We start from the raw sequence: 25,333 nt of genomic DNA on the forward strand, positions 1-25,333 counted from the left end.
AATTTATAGGGCTTCAAGAAAAGAGCAGTTCTTGTAGGGTTGTAACCAGATATTGGAGGAAATGTAGTCAGATACTGGATATAGCTAGATATTGGAGGAAAACAGAATTCAGGATCCAGTCTAGTCTACAGGTAGATAAACCCAAAAACAACAAGCACGGTTGCAATCTAATAACAGGTACACTATAGTTTTTCTTCATCAATTTAATTTTTCTCTTAACAGCGACTCCCCCACTTAAACCAAATATAATCAGAGTCAGACTAATTTTGTTTGCAAAATACGTCTAGTCTCATGAAAATTGGTCTAATTATTTAAGTGCACCAAGAATAGCAATTGAAAACATAGCCCTTTTTTTTTTTCCAAGTTTGCTTTGCTAAACTTTTGATAAGCAATATCAGGCTGGACTTTTAAAGACCTCTTGAGGCTAGAAAGCCAAGCCAATGCATACTTGAGACTTTTCCTGTAGTACCTATAGATTCGTTCTATGTACATTCTGAAATACGGCATCCCAGTCCAAGGCTTGGAAATATAGTTAATATTACCAATTGTATTTTATTAAAAAGAAAGCATATTTTTTGAATTTATGAACATATATTGCCATAAAATAAGAATACTCATGAATAGTTTCTGGATTTTGGAGGGATTAGATAGGAAAAAGTAAATGTTTCAATTTTTGATCACAAAGGTATACCTTACCAAATTGCTATAAGCTATAGATAGCTTTTTAAAGTTTCCTTAAATCTGAAAAACAAAATGTTAAAAGAACCAGCAATATTTCAAATTTTAAAAGCCATAAAAATCCATCTTTCCTCATAATTTTTTCATGTTTTCAAACTGAAACATGTTTAGCTTCTCTATGTCACATAAAAGTAAGATGCCAAAAAATGTATACTTTAAACTTAGATTCAGCAATTAATATTTCAGTTTAATTTAGAAATGACTTGAGTATTTCATCAATATCTATTACATATATTAGCATAACTTTAAGATTTCAAGTTATTGAAAAAGATGTTTGCCACTATGACAACTTCATTTATAAGCTTTTATCCCATTTATATTAACCTAATTTACTTGTTCTTAACAATTATGGTTGAATTGCTTCTTCACCAAAACTAGCCATTGAAGAAGTCTGGCAAATGCTATGCAAAATATGTTGTTTTGGTAGATCGATTTTTGAGCATACCTCATTTTATCAGACTTCATAGAACTTTACAAATACTGTGTTTTTTACAAATTGAAATTTTGTGGTAACCCTGAATCAAACAAATCTATCAGCAATAATTTTTCCAACAGCATATGCTTACTTCATGTTTCTGTGTCACATTTTGGTAATTCTTGCAATATCTCAAACAATTTAATTATTATATCTGTTATGTTCTGCAATCAGTGATCTTTGATGTTACTATTGTAGTTGTTTTGGAGTTCCACAAATTGCACTAGTATAAGATGGCAAATTTAATCCATAAATGTTGTCAGTTCTGACTCCTGCCACAACAGGCAGTTCCTCATCTCCTCCTTTTCTCAGGCCTCTCTCTTCCCTGAGACACAGTAATATTGAAATTAGGCCAATTAATAACCCTAAAATGGCCTCTAATGTTCAATGAAAGAAAGAGTTGCACGTATCTTACCTTAAATCAAAAGCTAGAAATGATTAAGCTTAGTGAGAAAGCCATGTTGAAAGCTGGGATAGACCAAAAGCTAGACCTTTTGTGCCAAACAGTTAAGTTGTGAATGCACAGGATGTTTTTAAAGAAAATTAAAAGTGTCACTCCAGTAAACACATACATGAAAATTACATAGCCTTATTTGCTGATGTGAAGAAAGTTTTAGTAGTCTAGATAGAAGATAAAACCTGCTATAACATTCCCTGCAGAGTAATATCCTAACTCTCTTTCATTCTATGAAGGCTGAGAGAGGTGAAGAAGCTGAAAATGAGATGTTTCAAAGTAGCAAAGGTTGGTTTATGATGTTGAAGAAAAGAAGCTGTTTCCATAGCATAAAAGTACAAGGTTAAGCAGCAAGCCCTGATATATAAGCTGTATCTAGTTATCTAGAAGATCTAGTTAAGTTCATTCATGAAGGTGTTTACACTAAACAAGATATTTTCAATGTTGATTAAACAGTCTTTTATTAAAAATAGATGCCATCTAGGACTTTCATAGCTAGAGAGAAGTCAGTGCCTGGCTTCACAGCTTCAGAGGATAGGCTTACTCTCTTCTTAAGAGCTAATGCAGCTGGTGACTTTAAGTTGAAGCCAATGTCCCTTATCCTTTCTTAAAATCCTAGGGCTCTTAAAAATTGTGCTAAATCCACTCAAGATAATTAGAATTAGAAGTGGAACCTGAAGATGTGACTGACTTGCAGCAATTTCATGATAAAACTTATAAAAAACCAAAGGAGTTGGCCTGGCACAGGAGTTGGGATTACACCTGTAATCTCAGCACTTTGGGAGGCCAAGGCAGGTGGATCACAAGGTTGGGAGTTTGAGACCAGCCTGACCAACATGGTGAAACCTTGTCTCTACTAAAAATACAAGAATTAGCTGGGCGTGGTGGCGTGTGCCTGTAATCCCAGCTACTTGGGAGGCTGAAGCAGGAGAATCACTTGAACCTGGCAGGTGGAGGTTACAGTGAGCTGGGATTGGGCCACTGCACTGTAGCCTGGGCGACAGAGTGAGACTGTCAAAAAAAAAAAAAAAAAAAAAAAAAAGGAGTTGCTCTTTAAGAATGAGCAAAGAAAATGGCTTCTTGAGAGGGAATCTACTCCTGGTAAAGATGATGTAAACATTATTGAAATAACAAAGATATAGAATATTAGGACACCTTCGTTAATAAAGCAGAGGCAGAGTTTGAGAGGCTTGACTCCAATTTGGGAAGAAGTTCTGCTATAGGTAAAATGCTGTCAAACAGGAGCATATGCTACAGAGAAGTGCATGAAATGGTCAATCAAAGTGGCAAACTTCATTGTTGCCTTATTTCCACAGCCACACCAATCTTTGTTATTGAACTGAACTTGTATTTGCTTGCCTGGCACCAGAAAGCCAAATGATACCAACGTTTGCAGCTAGAGAAAGATGGGCATTTATTGTAGGGTGCCAAGCAAGAAGGACAGGCATCTAATGCTTAAGAAGAACTTTCTGATGGCTTACAAGTAAGAGTTTATTAGGCAGGTGCACATTTCAGGAGAGCAGAAGTAATAGGCAAAATCATAATACATGAAGATTAGACATTGGTTTGGTCCCAAAAAGTAGGATATCTTGAAGCAGGGGCTTACAGATTATAGGGAGATTCAGAAGATTCAGAGATTCTTTGGTTTGCAATTGATTAAGGAAGCAAGGCTTTGTTCAAAAACTTGTGGTTGATGGAAAGAAATGTTAAGGTTTGGCCTTAACATAGGTGAGTTAAGATAAGGGAAACTGTTAATCATTATAGGGTGCCATGCCAGAGTCAGGCCAGGAGAACAAGCCATAATTTACTGGGTCAGAGCAACCAGGTTGGTAAGAATAATGGCTTGAAGGTGTGACTCTCTCCAGGTCCCTCAAGGAGAAACTCAGAACAAAGACTGGCAGCCAAAGTCCAGTCCTCAGTTCTCTCTTATCTGAGATCTAGGTGACAGCAGTCATCATTTTCCATCTGGTGAACATCCTGATTTCTGAAAAATACCTCAAGAACGAATGTATCTTTTAGTTTCTCTAGAGAACCAAAACACTCTGAGACTTTGACTTGCTTGGGTGACTTGTTTAAGCTACTTACTTTGTAGTTTAAACAATAGCTCTTCCCAAAAGCCATAAACAAATTATAAACTAAATAGCTTGTTTAAGCTATTAATATCTTCTTCCTTATTGGGTTCTTTAATTCTCAAGGCTAGCGGAATTTCCTTGGAGAGCAATAATTTTCCTTTATTTTCATGTGGTTATTTTCTTGGGGTTGGTGGGGGACTGGCAAACCCCTAAGTGGGGTCTCTGCTCTTACATTCAGCTATTACCACCTTGATCAGTCAGCATCCATCAACATCAAGGTAGGACCCTCTAACAGCAAAGATTGACTTGCTGAAGGCTCAGATGATAGCCAACATTTTTTGGCAATAAAGTAGTTTTAAATTAAGGAATGTACATTGTATTTCTAGAAATAATGATATTGCATAATTAATAGACTATAGTACAGTGTAAATATAACTTATATACACTGCATAACCAAAAAATTGTGTAACTCATGTTCTTGTGATGCTTTATTTCTATAGCATAGAACTGAGTACACAATGTCTCTGAGGTATGCTTGTAATTTGAACTAAAGGCACTTGAAAAATAGTAAAATGCAGGGTGGGGCTTTCTGAATTTCTCTCATCTGCCAAAAGACAAATCCTCCAAAAAAAACTCTATTGTCATTAATTCTCTCCCCAGGGAATTCTAACCAGGGAAGATTAACTTCATCATGGGAGAGGAGACTTCGGCGCACTCAGAAAGACCTTGTCACAAACCATTCTTTCAGTCTTTTCAAAAATTATTCACTCTAAGAATCTCTCTCATCCTTGACTGTATCACCCAATGGGTTCTCCTTGCCTGCTGCCTAGACAGAGCCGATTAATCGAGACGGGGGAATTGCAATAAAGAGCTCAATTCACGCAGAGCCAGCTGTATGGGAGACTGGAGTTTTATTACTCAAATCAGTCTCTCTGAGAGATCAGAGTTTTTAAGAACAATTTGGTGGGTAGGGGGCCAGTGAGTTGGGAGTGCTGATTGGTTGGCTTGGGGATGAAATCATAGGGAGTCAAAACTGTCCTTTTATGCTGAGTCACTTCCTGGTTGTGGGGCACAGGACTGATTGGCAGGTCCAGGTGGGGCCATCTTGTTGTCAGAAGTGCAAAAACCTGAAGAGACATCTCAAAAGGCCAATCTTAGGTTCTATAATAGTGATGTTATCTTCAAGAGTAATTGGGGAAGTTGAAAATCTTATGACCTCTAGAATAATGGCTGGAAGTTATTTAGAATTCAAGCCCCTCTCATCCTAACTTGGTGGCCTTTCATTAGTTTTACAAGGAGAGTTTTGATTTTCAAAAGGGCTATTATTTCAACTATAAACTGAATTACCTCCAAAGTTAGTTTGGCCCATCCCAAGGAATGAGTGAAGATGGCCAACATATGAGACTAAAGACAAGTTAGAGTCAAGCATGTCATATTTCTCTCACTGTCATAATTTTCTCAGGTATAATTTTTTTTGCAACAGGTATAATGACTGTTAAACCCATTACAGATGAGGAGTTAAGGAAGATGTTTACCTTTCTTGAATGAACTACTTGATTATTGCCCTAAGCAATTCTTATGTAGGTTGCTCACTGTAATCTGTGCCCTTTGGCTTTGTAAATTTCTCCAAACTAGTATAAAGAGAGTAGACTGGTTTGGGAAGTGTGATTTCAGGGGACAAGCTGGGGGTCCCTCTGTTCCATACAATCTTTGGTAGATGTGACCTTTGTTTTAACCCCATTATTGTCCATTATATTCATTCCATTTTAATAACTATGTAAAAAGTTTCCTAAGTTTGCATTTCTAAAGATAAAGATCTTATATAGAACAAGGTAGAAAATTTACATCTCAAAGGCACATAACTTAAATTTCAGGCCTAAATGCCATTATTTGCCTAGACAAAGAAAAGTATAGGTAGGAAGCACAGTTAAAATAAAATGGTCAAAGATGAGGTTTGCTTAGACCAATGCTCTCCCCCATTGTAAGAATTTCTGGTCATTTTCCTTTATAGATATAATTTTTTTTTCAAAAGAGTTTCAAAATAGCTAAATGTTAAAAAATTATATTTTTGAGCCTAATTTAGTTCCATAGGTGTTCTGTTTAACTTGGTTTTGTTAGCAGTGGTGCATCCGTACGGGTCTGCAGCAACTTGATTCTTGCCTTCTTAGAGAAAAGAATTCTACCCAGGTGCATAAGGCAGAGCGAGAATGGCAAATTTTAGAGCAGGAGTGAAAATTTATTAAAGAGTTTTAGAGCAGGAACAAAAGGAAGTAAAGTATACTTGGAAGAGGGCCAAGTGGGCAACTTGAGCCATCCAAGTGCCTTGTCCGATCTTTGACTTGGGGTTTTATACATTGTCATGTTTCTGTTATTTGTTTTTCTTCTCTCCTGATTCTTCCTTGGAGTGGGCTGTTTGCATGGGTAGTGGCCTGCCAGCACTTGGGAGGGGACACATGTGCAGTGTGTTTACTGAAGTTATGTACGTGCCCATTTAAGAAGCCTTTTTCCCTTACAAGTCAAGTGTTGAGAAAGATGTGGAGGTAATTAGAGGAATGGAGGAAAATTTGTATTTGAGGTTCCATGTCTGCTTGGAGTAACATGCAGAAGACAAACGCTTAAACAGACAGGACAATTCCTCTGCTGCAGGAGGAAGTGGGAGAAAGCAAGAAGAATACTCATAGAAAGCTTCCATACACTCACAAAAACAGCAGCCCTTGGATTCGAGAGGGCAACGTTGATTTGCCCTCTTGACATAAAGGAGGAAATTCTGAATGACTTGGGCCTTGGGATAAGGGCTCGCAAATGGCAAAGGAATAATTTTTCCTCCTCCCAAAGGGGTGCTGGCTCAAAAAAAGCAAGTAGGTGGGGTCCTTAAATGGCCACAGACTGAGATCCTATGAAAGCAGACAAATTTCATCAAAAGCCAAAAAAACTTGGCCCTGAAGAATAACAGGGACAAAAGGTATATGGTGAATCATAAGGAGCTGGCAGAGCCAGGGTTCCAATTAATGTCTTTCCTGGCAGTGAGCCAAAAGATATCCTTAAGAGAGCCTGTTTCTTTGCTGCTGCACAAACACAGCACGAGCTACACCATGAATAACAGTATATGTTTCAGGCAGAGAAGGAAGTCATAAGGCATGTAAAGTGAAAGCAGAGAATAGGCAGACTTGTCCCTAAGGTGAATAGCCTTGTGGGTTTTCAAGCCCATTTCAAAATATACACAGAGAGAACAGGAGAATAGGCAGTGCAGGTTTTTTGGAAAGAGTTTATTTTAGTTGATAAATCAGAGGAAACCCCAGACATTGCCCAGTGTTAGGCTTTAGACCTACCATTCTCATGAGCCTCCTGTCCAGCAGGGCCATGAGTGTCTCAGGTCTACTCAGTGCAGACTCCAAGGTTCTTTCTACTCCTGTGAGTCACTGTCAGGGTGAGCTGAGAGATCAGCCAGGGGAAGTAGAGCCACTGTGGCTGACAGAAATCATCCTGAGGGTTGGTTAGTAAGCAGGAGAGCAAAAGGGGAGAAGGAAACCTCATATGGGGATTGAATAACTCCAGCCAAAGAAGGCAAGGCAGAGAGATATCTTACAACTAGGTAACGTATCTGAGTCACAGCACCAAAGTATGTTAGTTGCAGCAAATACATATGCGTGTGTAGCAACTGGATTCTTGCCTCCTTGGAGGAAAGAATTCAACTGAGGGGCCTAAGGTAGAGGGAGAAACCAAGACAAGTTTTGGAGCAGGAATGAAAGTTTACTAAAAAGTTTTAGAGCAGAAACAAAAGGATATGAAGTGCCCTTGGAAAAGGGCCAAGCGGTCAACTTAAGTGATCCAAGTGCCTTGTCCAACCCTTGACTTGGGGGTTTTATACATTGGTATGGTTCCAGGGTTTGTTTCTTCTCCCTTGATTCTTCCTTGGGGTGAGTTGTCCATGTGCACAGTGGCCTGCCAGCACTTGGGAGGGGCAGCATGCACAGTGTTTCCTGAAGTTGTGCATATGCTCATTTGAGGTGGTTTTCCTTTACCAGTTGAGGGTTCCTAGAGGAAGGTCATGTAGCAGTTAAACTCTACCATTTTGCCTCTTAGTGTGGATGCTTGAGCCCACTTGCCCAACTCCTAAGATCTTACCAGGAAGCGGCTGCTCACCAGCTTCAGGTGTTTTCTATTGTGAGACTGCCCTTTCCTGGCACCAGGTGTGACCAATTATTATTTTAGAAAGACAGTTGAACAAGCTGTCTGATCACCTGATGGCCCCCTGACATTCCTGTCAGGGGAAGGCCTCTCTTGCCCTGCACATGTCTGCCTAGCTACCTACTCTAACAGTTTCTGTTTTAAGAAACAGAATCTTCTGCTTTTAAAACAGAATTCTAAATTCTAGATTCAGTAATCCAGAACTTAGATTCTAGATTACTCAGTTTATTTAGGGTGGGCTCTATTAATGAATAGGGCAAACAAGCATTTTCTATGCCTGGACTCCACATGGATAACTCTGAAAAGGAAGAAAGCCTTCTTTACATGAGGGCCAAAATTACTTTTTATTTAGCTTTCTTTATTCCTTTAGGGAGGAATAGTAACTATGCTAAAGGTTGGCAGATTCAATTTTTTAAATCAATTAGTCTCTTAAGCTTTTTAATTGCCTTTTGTAAACAAGTCTTTTAAAAGATGCAATAAAAATTTTACTGAAATGTTTCTAGAGGCTTCCACACATCAATAGGAATCCCTGGGTAAGCCTAATTTGGTACCCCTAATTTTTAAATGCACTTTTTAAAGTACAGTACTGTTCATCTGGGAGGTTCTATATAATGGCCATTGTAATTCTCAATTATCTTAAAAAAGATTTTGCCTTTAAAAAAAAGCATTTGAAGCTACCAGTGCCTAATATTTATACATATAAAAAGCAGGCATAGCTGGAAAGTGGAGTGGTCAGTTCTTTAGAAATTAAGGATCTTGTTTTTATTCTGGCCCTTGGGTCAATCAGAGCAGAGATAAAAGCCTATGATGAAAACACCAGAGCATTGTGTATTCTAATACTTTCACAGAGTACCTCACTGTGCAAAGTTTTCTTGAAGCTGATGGGTGACCTATATCAACTAACCCATTTTCGTGACCATGGGAGTCTTATTTTGGTGGTGACGGCTCCAATACCTCTTAAGTGCCTATTCCATGCCTGTTACTGGTAATTAGTCAGGCATGAGCATGGCAGGAGACGGCTCCACCCACCCCCACCCCTATCCCCACCAGGAACGTCAGGCAATCATCAGGTGACCATTCAGCAGCTATCACACTAGCTCTCTAAAAATGATAATTGGCAGCCAGTGCCAGGGAGAAGCAACTTCCTGATGGTTGACAGTTTTCAAACTAAAGTGATAATTAATTGCAGGCAGCAGGGAGAAGCAATTTCCCAAACAGATAAAAACACATGACATTGGTAATCAGCTTCCAATAAAATCTCAGGAATTGGCCAAGTGAGCTCAGGCATGCGCATTAAGAGACAAAATAGCAGAGTATGGCTTTCTGGGGGCATTCCACCAGAAAAGGGAAAACCCAGGTGGGCATGCATATAACTTCCTAAACACACTGTGCATGCTCACCTCCCAAGCATAAGGAGGGCACTGCACATGTGGGCAGCTCACTCTTCAGGAAGAATGAAGGGAAAGGGATGCAAGAGGTCAGAAGTAGGCCAGCACATAAAAGTCTTAGGATCAAGGTTAAATGGGGCACTTGCCTTCACACTGCACACTTGGGTCTCTTCCAAATGTACTTTCCTTTCTTTCCTGCTCTAAAGCTTTTTAATAAACTTCCACTCCTGCTCTGAAACTTGCCTCAGTCTCTTTTTCTCCTGACCAGTTGAATTCTTTCTTCTGACGAGACAAGAATTGAGGTTGCTTCAGACCTGCACAAATTTGCTGCCACTAGGATGCCCACCAGTCAAGTTTGTGTCTTTGGCTCTGAGATTGCCTTGACCAACATAGCTAATATTTTTTCTCTACCTAAGCATGCAAGAAAAAAACACATTTCTGAAAACTTTCAAAAGCCAAAGTTCACACTTCCGGCAGTAATTGCCATTTACTGCTAGTTTCTGCCTGACTTAGTCAAACACCTGAGGCCTCCCTACAGAACCCAATCCTGTTTCTGTTGTGACTTTCACTCTTGTCAGTGACTTGTCAACCGCAAACCCCAAGGTTGGTACTCTCTTTTACAGCACAATCTAACCCTGGATGCAAAAGCCAAAAAGATCTGGGTGGGGGGAACACTCAATGCAAAAAGCACAGAGTCTCATCCAAAACGAAGTTGCAACATGTAGCGCTCCATAAGGAAGAAAGGGGATCCATGAAGGGGTCAATGGAGCCTCTCCTGTGTTCCTCAATAAGTCTCATAAATTTTCAGCAGCGTTTTGGGTCCCCTTCTTCTGGTAACCAGATACTGTCAAAAGACAAAATTATAATAAACTTAGTTTAAATATCCTAATTGGCTTTTATTTGTAATTTTAGAATTAGACAACACATTATTCGATAAAATAAAATGAATGTCCTGATGAGCTGAGCAAAGTTATTTGGCTTTATAGACAGAAAAGTGCTAAAGGTAGCAGAAACAGAGAACAAAAAGACAATCAGTGTTTTGAAGTTGCTTTCCTTGTAAAGGTTACTTCCTTCTCATGCTGGCTAAAACTGGCCTGTTTGGAGATTCTGCTATGAAGGAAATGAAAATATTTTACCCCAAAATAGATTTCTTTGACATATTTTGAGATGGCTGTTCAGAGAGAGAGAAAACTGACATAACCCTGAAGGGCTATCTTTTGTAGGAGAGATTTGCATCTGTAGAATATCTACATTAGTGAGCCCAGGTTTTCTCTGAGGCCTCTCCTTGTCTGGATCAAGGAAAAATTAACTGAGAGTTCAACACCTTTAAAGGTTTTTAAAAGCATTTACTATCTGTTCTCTCTGAGGGCTGCTATCCTCAGAGACGGTAGGTTTCATTTACATAGCAAGACTATCTTTGTTAGCCAGGCCTCCTCTTCTCCCCCTCTCATATCCTGCTTTACCACCTGTATTAGTCCATTTTCATGCTGCTGTTAAAGACATACCCGAGACTGGGGAGAAAAAGATTTTTAATTATCTTACAGTTCCACATGACTGGGGAGGCCTCACAATAATGGCAGAAGGCAAAGAAGAGCAAGTCACATCTTACATGGATGGCAGCAGGCAAACAGAGAGCTTGTGCAGGAAAGCTCCCATTTTTAAAACCATCAGATCTCGTGAGATTTATCCACTATCATGAGAATAGCATGGGAAAGACCCACCCTCATAATTCAGTTATCTCCCACCAAGTCCTTCCCACAACACATGGGAATTATGGAAGCTACAAGATGAGATTTGGGTCGGGACACAGAGCCAAACTGTATCACCACCTTAACCTGTTCTGCCAGCAATCCAAGCCCTTACTCTTTCTGTAAACTCAAGATATAAAAACATTTGAACACCATTGCAGGGTAGGGTAATTACATTGTAGTTCTCCCTTGTATGATTGGTAACAAATCTGTATGCTTTTTCTTCAATTTGTCTTTTGTAAGTTGACTTTTCAGTGAAACTTCAGAGGGTGAAGGGAAGGTTTTTCTCTGGCCCCAGCAGCTATAATATCTCTCCTGATTTCTTGAAAGATCAGATAAACAACTTATTTTTGGCTTGGTGGCTTTGAACTTTGGCATAAGTAACTTCATTTTGGTTTGGCCTGTTGGGCGTAGTGTAGAAGCCCAGTTCAAATAATAGCTTTCTATAAATTTTACTTAACAATCATTTTGATGAGAAATGGCAAATAACTAGGCCAATTTTTCCAACTGTAGGGACCAAGAGGAGCCCTTTTAACCACCCAACAGGTTCACTTTGCCCAGTGCCTAGACAGAGCTGATTTATCAAGACAAGGGAATTGCAATGGAGAAAGAGTAATTCACGCAGAGCTGGCTGTGTGGGAGACCAGAGTCTTATTATTATTCAAATTGGTCTTCCCAAGCACTAGGGAATCAGAGTTTTTAAGGATAATTTGGCGGGTAGGGGCTCAGGAAGTGGGGCATGCCAACTGGTCAGGCTGGAGATAGAATTATAGGGGTCGAAGTGAATTTTCCTTGCTGTCTTCTGTCCCTGGGTGGGATCATAGAACTGGTTGAACTAGATTACCCTTCTGGGTGGTGTCAGGTGATCCATCAAGTGCAGGGTCTGCAAAATATCTCAAGCATTGATCTTAGGGTTTACAACAGTTATGTTATTCCTAGGGGCAATTTGGGGATGTTCAGACTGTTGCAGCTGGAGGCTGCATGACCCCTAAACCTTAATTTCTAATCTTGTAGCTAATTTGTTAGTCCTACAAAGGCAGACTGGTCCTCAGACAAGAAGGTTTTTTTTTTTTTTTCTTTTTTAAAGAAAGGGCTAGTATCATTTTGGTTTCAGAGTTAAAGGTTAGTTCAGCCTATGCCCAGGAATGAACAAGGACAGCTTAAAGGTTAGAAGTAAGATGCAGTTGGTTAGGTCTGATCTCTTTCATTGTCATAATTTCCTCAGTTATAATTTTTGTAAAGATGGCTTCACCCTTGGCCCTCTGGAGGTTTGCTGAAAAAACCAACTTGCAAAGGGCAGATTAATTAAAAAAAAGGCATATAAATTTATGTAATATGTATGCATAGGAGGCTTCAGAATGAAGATCTTACCCGCAGTGTGGTACAGATGCTTATGTATCATCTTGAGGTTGCAGAAAGAATGTGGGCTCAGAACATGGCCCAAAACAGGTTATGCTGGTAAATCAGGTCTTAGTGGCAAGACAGATTCTGGGAGGGAGGAAAGAGGAAGCTTAGCTAGTAAAGGTGGCGTTGTTATATAGATGAAGCTTTGCTTCACAGGCAGCAGCCCTTGGAGAGAATAGATGGTAAGAGTCTTTTTTTCAGACTTTTGAATGTTTCAGACTCAATCTTTCTCAGTTAATCTGGATAAGAGAAGGGCTGGCTGCATTAATGTAGATTCTCTGCAGATCTACAAATGCAAATTTCCCCCACAGAAGACAGCTTTGCAGGGCCACTTAAAAATATGCCAAATTAATATATTTTGGGGTAAAATATTTTTATTTCCTTCACACTCCAAAATCCACTGTACCCTGCTCCCCATTCTTGAGCTTTCCTTCTGACCTCACTGTGCTTTTAAATAAATAAAATGACCAGAAATAAAATCATAAATGCTGATGTGACAATTGTTTAATAGTCATGCTTCCAGTTGTTAGGTTGAAGGTGTCTTAAATTATCATCAATATTTCATCACACATAAAACATAGTTTAGCTATTAAATTGTGGAACATTTAAATCAGGAAAGAAAAAAAATCCAGTTAAGATCTGGACTCTAACAATCCAAGAGGCTAAAAAGTTTTAGTACCTATGTTTTGGAGTTGGTAAATTAAGCTTGACTTAGAAGTTTTAAATTTAAGGAGAAACTTTAAATTCAGGGTATTGTTGGCTACAGCACCAATGTATTTCTTTTGAAAAGATAGTGCTTAAATGAAGCTTTGCTTCTGTGGGGGCCATGGCCTTTGGCCCCCTGAAGGTTCACTAAAAATCACTGACATGGGGCAGATTGATTAAATAATGGGGGAGGTCAGAAAGGTCTTGAGGCTTCTTCACTTCAATATGCCAAAACATCATGTTTTGGGGTATTAGTTTTGTAACTACCCAACGGGTTCTCCTTGCCCACTGCCTAGACACAGCTGATTTATCAAGACCAGAAAATTGCAATAGAGAATGAGTTTAATTCACTCAGAGCTAGCTGTACTGAAGGCCAAATTAGTTTTATTACTCAAATTTAGGTGGGCAAAAATCACCTAGTGCTCATCAAGCAGATCATCCAAAGTCAAAACTCCTTATCTGAAAAATTTAGAAGTAATTAGACTTCCCTATTATCTAAAGCCAGCAGCTGGTACCAGGCTTCTTTCTCAAGAATTTATAAGTAACCAGAATTTCTATTCACCTCTGGAATGCATGTATGTTGAGACTCATAATGCAACCCTTGCTGACATTAGTGTTACAGGATTCTTTCAGTGCTGCTTTTGCCAGCTGGAAATCTCTGTGGCCACCATGACCTCTGCCTTGGGCCTTGCTTGGACCTGCCAGGCTCACTCTGCCCACTCAGCCTAGCAGGCTGCACTTGGTTTGTTCCCCGCCCCAGATCCCACACCTGCCATGGGATCCACACTCAGCCTGCAGCTGGAATGGTCATACCATCACCAGCTTCCACCTTGGGCACCAGCATCTGGAAGAGGGGAACGCAGTGGCAACTGAAATCTCAAAGATGCCAGCAACTGCACAGCCCTGAGGAGTGCTACAGATCTTGCCCAGGGACTTCCAAGGTCCAAGGCCCCAAGAAATGTTACAGCTCTCTCTCATTCCTGCAGCTCGGCAAATAGGGGCTTGTCACAGCACATTCAGTCCCACTGCTCATAGCTCAGTAAAGGGGGACATGTCACAGCTCATTTGGATTTGCCACTGCAGGTTGGAGAATGAGGGCATGTGGCACTCAGCGGTTTTTTTTCACTCCTGTACCTCAGCAAGCAGGAGTGTATGTTACAGCTGTTTTCGCACCCACTGTTCAGTGAATTCTGGGTTCTCGTCCCATGGCAAAGAGGAATGAAGTACGTGGACACTAGAGAGTAAGCAAGGCAGATAATTTTATTGAGTGACAGAAAAGCTCTCAACATAAGAGGGGCCCAGAAGTGGGTAGCCCTCTGTGTGAGAAGGGAACCAAAAGTGGGTAGCCACCTGTGAGGCTGAGTCCAAGGCTTTTATGAGGAAGTGCATGCTGATTGATCCATGGGTGGGCCTGGAAGAAGCAGCATTCAATTGGCTAAAAGGCATCAAGGAAGTCCTCACTCTGGTTGTGAACTCCACCTGGAACTGGAAGCTCAGTTTTCAGGCTTTAGACTATCCTTGGCTCTAAGGTCAGGTTTCACTGGGGACATGACCCTGTCTGGCTAGGAATTTGACTGTTTACTGTCACTATCAATCCCCCCCTCTGAAGAGGTACATCTAACTGACATTATTACAGGAATGGTGACAGGTCTAACTGCTTCATGCTGACAGGGGGCATTGTTTTGGGAAAACAGCAGTCAGATGTCTCTCAGAGGTCTACCTAAGGGTCCCCAGTAAAAAGAGCCATCATCTGAGGCTCTATTTCCATGACCATTTGGAGTTTGATGGTCTCTAGGTAAGAAGAAACACATTTTAAAAGGAGGTTAAGTATGCATGGATCAAATATGAGTATTATACTAAAAGGAAAAAAATTGAATGCCAAAGATAACAGAGATAAGTAAAATAGACTAATCATTCTGAAAACAATGTTTTGATCAGAGCTGTTTCACCCTGGTGAAAGCAAGTCTTTAATGGGAGGAGGGAAGCTAAACTTCAGAAAAGAGATAGCTGTTTAGGGGAGTAGATAATCCCATGGGCTTTCACGATTAAGGGATCTTTGGCAAAGATGCCTTATGGTGAGGAAAAGAATGAAGGCAAGAACAGCAAGCATAGGTGAGACTATAAAGAGGATATCCATAAAATGTTAGTGACACTTATGTTTTGTGATCTTTAGCTTGAGGTCTCCGATTTCTTCACACTGGTGCTTCGGGTGCTCCTCTGGGTCAACAGAGGAAAGTCACTTTCCAAGGTCTTTACTCAAGTATAATGAATCCAAGAATCTATTCCAGTGACTTTCACTGCTGAAGGAGTAGAAAGAAATACAGTGTAAGGTCCCTCCCAATATGGGCCTAGAGAGAGAGAAATGGAAGGAAGTGCCTTGATCAGAACTAAGTCCCATGGGTTGAATAGAAGTAGCCCTAGTTCATGAGGTTGGGCTTCCGACAGTTTTAGTTCCTGTTGGAAATGGGCCAAAGAAGTTACATGTTTAGTCAAACCAGAGGTTTCTTGGTCTAGTAAGAAATCATTGATGAGAAAAGGCCATCTATATATCTTTTTGAAGGGGATTAAACCTAGCTTCAAAGGAATATTTCTGGAAAGAAAAGTAATCCAGGGAGATGAGTGTCTTGAGAGACAGTTTTCTGAAGTGCCTTTTGATAATATCATTTGTCTTTTCTACCTTTCCTGAGGATTGTTGTCTCCAGGCACAGTGAAGATGGTATTGTATGCCTAGTGCCTTTGAGACTCCTGGCTTACAGCTACCTTGAACAAGGGACCATTATCACTCTGGAGGTACACTGGGAGTCCAAAGTGGAGAATTATCTCATTAATTAGTAGTTTTATCACCTCATAGGCTTTCTTTGCTCGACATAAAAATGCTTCTATCCAGTTAATGATGGTATCTACCCATACCAGGAAGTACTGGATGTTCCTTATCTTTGGCATGTGGGTGAAATTCATCTGCCAGTCTTCCCCTGGGTAACCTCCCATTCTTTGGGTTCCAGTGGGGAGAAGCTGTCAATTGAGATTATTTTTAAGGCAAGTCTCACAAGCATTAATGACCTATATCACTATTTTTAGCAGATTTTTACCTGAGAACAACCTCTAGGCCAATGATATGTTTTATCCTTACCTAGGTAGAAGGCTTGTGAAAGATTTTAAGAACTTTCCATTGGCTGGAAGCTGAAGAAGGTGAAGTTTGCCATCTTCTGATTGTAGCTATCCTGAGGACTGAAAGGTGTATCCCTGAGAGGTGGCACATTCTATTTCCACAGGAGAATATTGAGGTTTTGTTTCTCTTGTGGAGCCCTCCCAGATCAGAGGGACTTCAAGTGGATCAGAAATCTGGGGCCCTCTCACTGCCAGTTTAGCTGCTTGGTCTGCCAACTTATTTCCTTCAGCTATTTCATTCATCCCATTTTGGTGGCCTTTAAAATGTGTTACTGCCACTTCCCATGGGAGGAAAACTGAGAATAATAGTCTGTTAATTTCCTGATGGTATTTAATGGAAGACCCATTTGCTGTGAGGAAATCCATCTCTTTCCAGATAGGGGCATGGGCATGGAGGACTAGGAAAGAATGCTTAGATTCAGCATAAATGTTAACTGTTTTCCCTTTGCTTAATTCAAGTGCCCTCAGGAGGGCAATTAGCTCAGCTAGTTGAGCACTTGTGTCTGAGGAGAGGCACACTCTCAGCAGTGTCATTCAGGCTATTGCATACCCTCCTTTATGGATCCCTTGTTCTACAAAAGAACTTCCGTTTGTAAAGAGAGTCCAGTCTGAGTTCTCTAAGGGGGTTTCTTTGAGGTACTCCTTGGCTACATAGGTTTGTGCTACTGTCTGTTTGCAGTCATGTTCAAGCTCCCCAGCTTCCTTTGGGAGGAAGGTGGCTGGGTTTAGGGATGGACAGTTTCTTAACTGGACTTCAGATCCCTCTAATAGCAGAGCTTGATATTTGAGGAGGCAGTTGTCCATTTGCCAGAGACTCTCCTTAGAAGACAGCAGTCTTGCCACATTATGTGGGGTATAAATGGTTAAGTTATTTCCCATGGTTAACTTAGTAGCCTTTGGTACCAGCAAGGCTACTCCTGCAACTACCCAGAGGTAGGCTGGCCATCCTTTAGCTACCAAACCAAGCTCCTTGTTTAGATAGCCTATGTACTGCTGGGCTGGACCTCAGGTCCTGGTTAGAACTCTCAGGGCAATTTCCTTCCTTTGTGATACATAAAGATTAAGTCTCTCCTATGGGAAGACTAAGGATAGGTGCCTCAAGCAAGGCTTCTTTCAATTGGTCAAAGGCCCTTTTAGTCTCTTGTTCCCAAATTAGGGAGTGAGTCTTAGCTGCCTGGGTCTCCCTAATAGGTGATATAAGGAATGAGCTATTTCTCCATACCAGGTATCTATAATCTGCAGAATCCTGTAATGCCCAAGAATCCCTTCAGTTGCTTGAAGGTTTTGATTCTGAGAGAGCTGAGCCTTAAGATTTTGAGACCTTATATCCTCTGTTAGCCAGAAAATTAAGAAGAGCCTTATTGTCCTCCTCAGAGATTTCCTCAGCTGGGGCACAAAGGAGAATATGATCTACATATTGTAAAACTTTAACCTGAGAATAAAAGAACTCAGAGATACTTTGACAACTCCTGCTCAAACAAGTGGGGGCTGTCTCACAATCCCTGAGGTAACACTGCATAGGTTAGCTGAGTGGTCTAGTTGAATGGATCCTTGAATGCAAACTAATATTGGGAGTTGAGGTGTAACAGTATGCATAAAAAGACATCCTTTATGTCATAGACTGTGAACCATTAATTCCCTTAGGTATTTCAGTAAGCAGGGTATAGGGGTTTGGGAACCACCAGGTGAATTTGAACCACAGCCTCATTAACGAGGCAGAGGTCCTGGACCAATCTCCATTCTCTGTTGGGTTAATGTACTTCCAGTACTGGGGTATTAAAAGGGTTGTTTCAGGGTTTGGGGAAGCCCTGCATCCTCAAGTTATCAATGGTGGCTTCTAGCCCATTTCTGATTTCTGGTTTTAGGGATATTATCTCTGATTAGGGAAGAAGGTAGGGTCCTTAAGGTGGATCCAGACCGGCATGGCAATTGTGGCTCTGCCAATTTTCCCTTGAGTTGCCCAAACTTCTGGGTTAACATTGGTCTCCACTAGGAGGAGACAGAGTCTGTCCTAGAGCCATAAGAATGGTGGTTCTCATACGAGCTAATATATCCATATTCAGCAGAGGAGTTGGGCTTTCAGGCATCATTTAAAAGGCTTGAGTAAACATGAGGTCTCCTGAGCTACAACTAAGAGGTGAGGAAAAATATTGGGTTAAAGGCTTTAGCTGACTCCCCAGCTGGAGGCACCTCTGGGGTTTGGAATTGCCCTTTGCAACTTACAACCCAGCTAGGCCCTTGTGCAAAGGAACATAAGGCATTTTTTTCTCCAGAATCTGAGGGTCAAAGGAGTCCCAGTGATTTAGGATGCACTCAAAAGGAGTACAGGCTGAAAATGGTTTGTTACCCATTTGAAAGAGAGGGTAAAAGGCATCCCTTAGCTCCTTTCTCTCTTTCGGTGAAAATCCAGGGCATGAGGAAAAAAAAAAGTGTCCTTTCCTTCCCCAAGTCTTGGCCACCTCTATAGGTGCCACCCTTTCCTTCTCTGAGTTGTGGCAGCTTCTGTAGGTGCCATGCATGAATACAAGTATGACCTCTACCAATGAAGTGGGAATGCATAGTCAGTAGGGGTAGTCACACTTACCTATGCTGTGCACTAGCCTTCTGCTCTCGGTAACCTTTGGGTTTGCTAGACCCCATCCATGCTATGGATGTGAGCAAGTTCGTCACCCATGAAATGGTAAGGCGTAGTCAGCAGCAGTAGTAGTGCTCACTTGTGCTGCACTCTAGTCTTCTGCTGTTGACTGCCTCTGGGTCCCTCAGGACTCCAAACCAAAGCTTGGAAAATATACTGGAGTGATGTTAAAGTGAAGCTGTAAAACCAGATCCTCCTCAAACAAGGGACAGAAAGCGAGTCCCAGGAATTGGGGCCTAATAAGTGTCTCCCAAAAGGAAAAAATTAATTGCTCACATAGAAAAGCTCCCTGTATTCACAGGACTATGTTGACTACTGACATGGTGGGAAAAAATAAAAACCTTAAATGCAGGGGAGGGAAGGTGCCTGGGGGAAAGTAGCCTCTTCCCTTATGCTAATGGGTTTCCTTAACAGGGGAAAGAAAACTCTCAATCATTATATCCTCCTTGCTTCTAAGAATAGACAGAAAACACATTGTTCTGAATTACGCTCCTGATGACTAAGCCAAATGCACATTCTACCCACTTATATTATCTCTGTGCTTTGCAACAACACCCTTAACATTGTATTAATATATGAAGAAGAGATAAAAGTCATGAAAGCCATGAAAGAAAGAAGGATAATGCCATAGGAAAGACTGCAGGTCCTAACGCCAACACCCTAATGGGATGTTGGGGACTGGAGTCAGTCCAGTGGCCTTTTGGGTAACATCGAAGTATAGCCTCAGCCAGATAATTGCCCCAGGACTTCCTTCCAATTCCATGCAATGGGTAGACCTCCATGAAGGGAAACTGGATTGAAGCAAAGCCAACATTCCCAACACCCAAGGGTGATGGGTGATTGACAAAGTTCTCCCCAGCAAGCCTGTCCTCTAAAGACGTGCCATTCACTCTTAACTGGCTAACAGAGGCCCAATGCCTCATCTGTTTTTGGAAAAAAAAAATCTGAATACAAGAAGCCTTGGAGTGAAAGTGAAAGAGGTCCACTCTTATTCACCCTTCTGCCAATCCCAGATGAGCCCCTGGAAATGTTACAGCATGTTTTTCAGTGCTGCTCTGCCAGCCAGAAATCTCTGCAGCTGCTGTGACCTCTGCCTGAAGCCTCATTGAGGCCCACTGGGCTCACTCCACCCACTCAGCCCTGGAGGCTGAGCTTGGCTCATGCAATGGCTCAGATCTTGTGCCCGCCATGGGATCCACATTCAGCCTGTGGCTGGACTGGGCAGGCTGTGACCAGCTTCCACCTTGGGCACTGGCATCTGGATGAGAGGAACATGGTGGTATCCCAGATTTGGATATGCCAACAACCGTAGAGCCCCAAGGGGTTTTACAGCTCTTACCCAGGGAGTCCCAAGGTCTGAGTCCCCAAGAAGTGTTACAGCTTACTCTTGTTCCTGTTGCCTGCAGCCCAGGGAATGGGGGCATATCACAGCTCCTTCAGTCCTGCCACCTGCAGCTCAGTGAATGGGGGTGTGTCACAGCTCATTCAGTCCCACTGCCCACAGCTCAGTGAATGGGGGCATATGGCACCCAGCAGTTTTTTTCACTCCCATAGGTTGGTGAGTGGGAGTGCACGTTATAGCTCTTTTCACACCCACAACTTGGTAGGTTCTAGGTTCTTTCCCCATGATGAAGAGGAATGAGGTATGCAGACAGTGGAGAGTGAGCAAGCCTGAGAAGAATTTTACTGAGTGACAGGAAAGCTCTTGACATGAGAGGGGAACGGAAGTGGGTACCTCTGTGTGTGAGAGGGGGCCCAAAAGCAGATAGCTGTGAGGCTGAGTCTAGGGATTTTATGGGCTCAGAATTGGGGAGTGCATGCTGATTTGTCCATGGGCAGGCCTGGAAAAAGTACCATTCGATTGGCTAAAAGACATCGAGGAGGTTCTTACTCTGGTCATGTACTCTACCTGGAACTGGAAGCTCAGTTTTCAGGCATCAGGCTGTCTTTGGCTTGAAGATCAGGGTTCAACAGGGACCCGTTCATCTGCCTAGGAATTTATCTGTCTCCTGTTGCTATCATCGAGATACCAAAATGTCTACAAGTGTAATCACTTATCATGACCTACATGGCTGCTGATATGGTCTAAATTACCCTTAAGATCCCACTTTAAGGTCCGTAAAATACCGCTAAGTAAAAATCCACTGTGACACACTCATTCCTCTCTTGCTGAGATGCCCTGCTGCACTCTTCTGTAGTGTTCTTTCTTTCTTTCTTTCAATAAAACTTTCCTTTCCAAAACTATACCATTGTGGGTAAATTCTTTTCACTATCTGAGAGCCAGTCACTTTCCATTGCTGGGGCTCTGGTACATCACCCAACACAAATCAGTCTTCCAAAAACTCAGGGATCAGGGTTTTGAAGGATAATTTGGTGTGTAGGGGGATGGAAAGTAGGGAGTGCTGATTGGTCAGGTCATTGATGAAATCATAGGGAGTCAATGCTGTCCTCTTGTGATAGGTTGATTCCTGGGTGGGGGTCGCAAGACAAGTTGAGACAGTTAGCAATCTGAGTGATGCCAGTTTATCCATCTAATGCAGTGTCTTCAAAAGATCTCAAGCACTAATCTTAGGTTTAATAATAGTGATGTTACCCCCAGGAGCAATTTGGAAAGGTTCAAAATCTTGCAGCCTCTAGCTGCATGAGTCCTAAACCATAACTTCTAATCTTGTAGCTAATTTGTTAGTCCTGCAAAGGCAGTTTAGTCCCCAGGCAGGAAGGGGATTTGTTTTGAGAAAAAGCTGTTATTGTCATTTCAAAGTTAAACTATAAACTAAGTCCCTCCCAAAGTTAGTTCGGCCTACACCCAGGAATGAACAAGGACAGCTTGGAGGTTAGAAGCAAGATGAAGTCAGTTAGGTCAGACCTCTTTCACTGGCATAATTTTCTGTTATAATTTTTGCAAAGGTGGTTTCAGTTTTTGAGCCTCAACACTTTAAACCAACGAAATTACATATTTTCAATGTGCAGAGGAAATGGCAAGTATGAATATTTCTAAAACCAAATGCAATTTATTCTAATTTTAAGTGAATTGACTAGAGTATAACATGAAAGGAATGTGAAACAGCACTCTCTGTATTGCTTAGACAGGGAACAACATAAACAATAGATCTGTCTAAAAAATGTATAACTGGACTCAGTAAACTAGATACCTGTTATTATTAAGGACACATGTAAAGGGAATTGTTCAACATACTTTCCTTCCTCCCACTGCCTTATAGTCTTAAAGGTTCTTTGTTCCTTCTGATTTATTGCCCTGTTTATGTATTTCAGCCCCAGAATCATAGTTAAGGGGACAGCTAAAATTAAGGAACTAAGGAATAGTCTGTCAGTCTTTGCCCTGGGGTAGAAGACTGCTATAAAGCAAATGAAAAATGAGGCATCATTAAGAATAAATTGTAGGTTTTGAGTATGTTCCTTTATTCTCAAAATGGGGTTTCTTTTTTGAGAATAGCCTCTTTCCATTTGAATTGGCTTGTATTATAAGCTGATTGTGGCATTCTGTTTTCATCTGAGTCTGCCCAGATGTTCCCTTCATCTACAGGATAAATTTCTACTTCATATACAAAGCTCTGTATTTTGAAGCCCTGTCTGATGAGTTAGGTTTCAAAGTCCTAGAAAAGTTCTCAGAAACTTATGACAGTTATTTTTGTTAAATTTATGCTGTGCTTTCTAATATGAACATAACTTTTGTTAAATTTTTGTTTTAAGCTTTGAAAATTTTTTGCATAAATTCATTGAATTTTACATTTAAAAGCAGTATCTTTATATTAAAAATTGTAACCTTAATAGTTAGCTTTAAAATGTGTTTTAATAGTTCTTTTTCACTTTTTATTTCCACTGGTGATTAATAAGAACATTTTTAATATTTAGTTTCTTTATAAATATATTTAATTGATAAATATAGAAAACCATATATGAGTATGAATTAAACATCACACGGTTGTAACTAACCCCTACTGACTCTAATAGGGATGGCACTATGTTCAAGAGGACAGAGGAGACCCAGACCCAAAGAACAAAGACTTAGGGTTTATTGAGGACTTATGTATGGGGCAGTCAAGGAGTGGTGGGCTAGACAGGAAGACTGCTACTGTTTGTAGCATGCAGTTTGCATAGCAATTTTCACTTAGCACCCTCCACCTAGCAACATCCACGTCTAGCTCAAAACACAGGGCTTCTTAATTCCTTGCATATCCTGCAGTCCACAAAATGGACCAGCGGTTCAGATGTCCTTCATAGAGTAAACCTCTAGATTCGCTGCTCCTGGGTTCCTTGGCTCAGAACTCTGAACGAACACTCTTCTTAGACCGTAGAGTATGCTTAAATTACTGCTGTCAGGTGAATCTGCTGTACGCACACAGAGTCAGAAATGATGAATACACATTGATAATTATACATAGAAAGCAACAGGAAAAAAACATGCAATCTTCCAGCATCATTAAATACAATTTTAATCAAAATTTTCACTTAATAAGTTGAAACAAATCAATTGATTTACTGTATATATTAAAGCATTCTAAAGAGAATATCAAAAGGGATAATTTGTCTATCACATATGATATATTTCTGACTCATATTCACATTGGTCTTAAGAAAAAGCCAATTGTGTCAATGTCATTTAGTCTTCTGTCTTCTGAGTGTTCCTCGAAAGGCATTGTGTAAGAACTTATCAAATAGATAAAAAGAGGAAAGAGTGTCTTCTTTCCTCTCCAGGTTTATTTCTTGTTCTCCTGATGCTCTAGACTGAACAACTTTGAGTGTCTGAAAAACCATAGACCTATGTTTATTGACCCTTTCAGTAAAGACTCAAGTTTTATTTTCTCAGTGGTAATTTCCTGGCTTGTCCAGGTAGCTCAAGTATCTACATTCGTGGAGCCTTGTGCCTATTTTTAATTCTGTTGTTACACTATATTATAAACTTCTAGCCCCAGTAATTATGGCTTGTGTATAGGAGGTGGTCAGAAAATGGTGGATCCATGAAAGAATCAACAGGACACTTCAGTTCCATTGAAACTAGGTTGACATAAGATTTTTGAAAAATAAAATTAACACCTATACTATGAAAACATGATGCCTTTGAGGGGATCATACTCTGTTTTAGAAAACACACTTTTGAAACTTATAAAAAACATAATTTTTATAGGAAAGAGTATATGTGATTCTCATATTAATTTTTGCTGATTCAAGTGCTGTTATAAATTTTAAAAGGGGCAAGACCCTCAGTTGTCCAGTGCAAATTGTCAGGTCATTAGTTCACCAGGCTGAAGAGTTGAATGAGAGTTTAGGACTTTTGTTATAAAGAGGACCTGGGACAAAATTAAGTCACTTTACAAGAATGTTGTTCTCACTGTTACTTGCAAATATTCCTTAGAGAAGACAACTCCAAATTCCTTAGAGAAGTTAATTCCAGAATTTTTGAGGTACAAAGTGCTAACTACCAATCAGATGAAACTAAACGTTTTTTCTACTTTCTGAGTTAACCAGGAGTAGACAATTGCAAAGAGAATCTAAAAACATTTTCACATGTACAACAGGGAGTCAATAGTTGAAGAGAAAACTGTTTTGTATATTCACTATAGCAAATATAGAATTAAAATGGATATCCAAGCCATATTTATTGATATGTGATCTTTTCTTTCAAATTATGTTGGCTAAGGCAAATGCATCATCACAACTTTTACATTTCAGCGTGGTTATCCGCCAGTATTCTTCAGAGCTTTTTCAGTGCTGAGAAGGAAAGAAATGGCACACAGTAGATTTATAGGAAGTAAACTCTCTTTAAATATCTTCTAGCTTTTCCACTGTGCACTGATGTGAGAACTGAGTGAACAAAGACAGTTATGTTCTTCTTTGTATTATTCCTTAATGGCAAGTAATATCAACCAACCAGTTCCACATTCTTTGTGGTATCTTGTTCCATATCGCTCAAGTGCCAGTGATATTATATAAGCCTATGGATCATTTTCTACCTGTAAGTCATTCCAGTTTACTACAGGTGAAGGTCTTAATGAAGCTACAACATCCCAGGGATTGATTCTATTTACTGCTAGCAATGAGACTCTGTTGGCAGTTAGCTGGTGAGTAATTCAATTCCATTATCTCATCCAAGGATTCACTTTTGGCATCACCTGTCTTAATTTTATTTCTCTCCTCCCTAAGTACACCCTGAAACAAGGATTTGAGTGCAACTAGTGTACTAAAAGATGGTCTTAGGTTAGCACTTACAGGGTAGTGGATAAATGAGCCAAAGAAGGAAAGAAAGTCAACTAAGAAGTTTACTGTTGTCAACTGAAGCGTTGTCTCACAGTGTTGGACTCACACCTCAAACTTACCTAAAATCTGAGGGAGCAATAGC

This window comes from Pongo pygmaeus, chromosome 6 (assembly GCF_028885625.2).
Source record: "Pongo pygmaeus isolate AG05252 chromosome 6, NHGRI_mPonPyg2-v2.0_pri, whole genome shotgun sequence".
NCBI classification, from domain to species: Eukaryota; Metazoa; Chordata; class Mammalia; order Primates; family Hominidae; genus Pongo; species Pongo pygmaeus.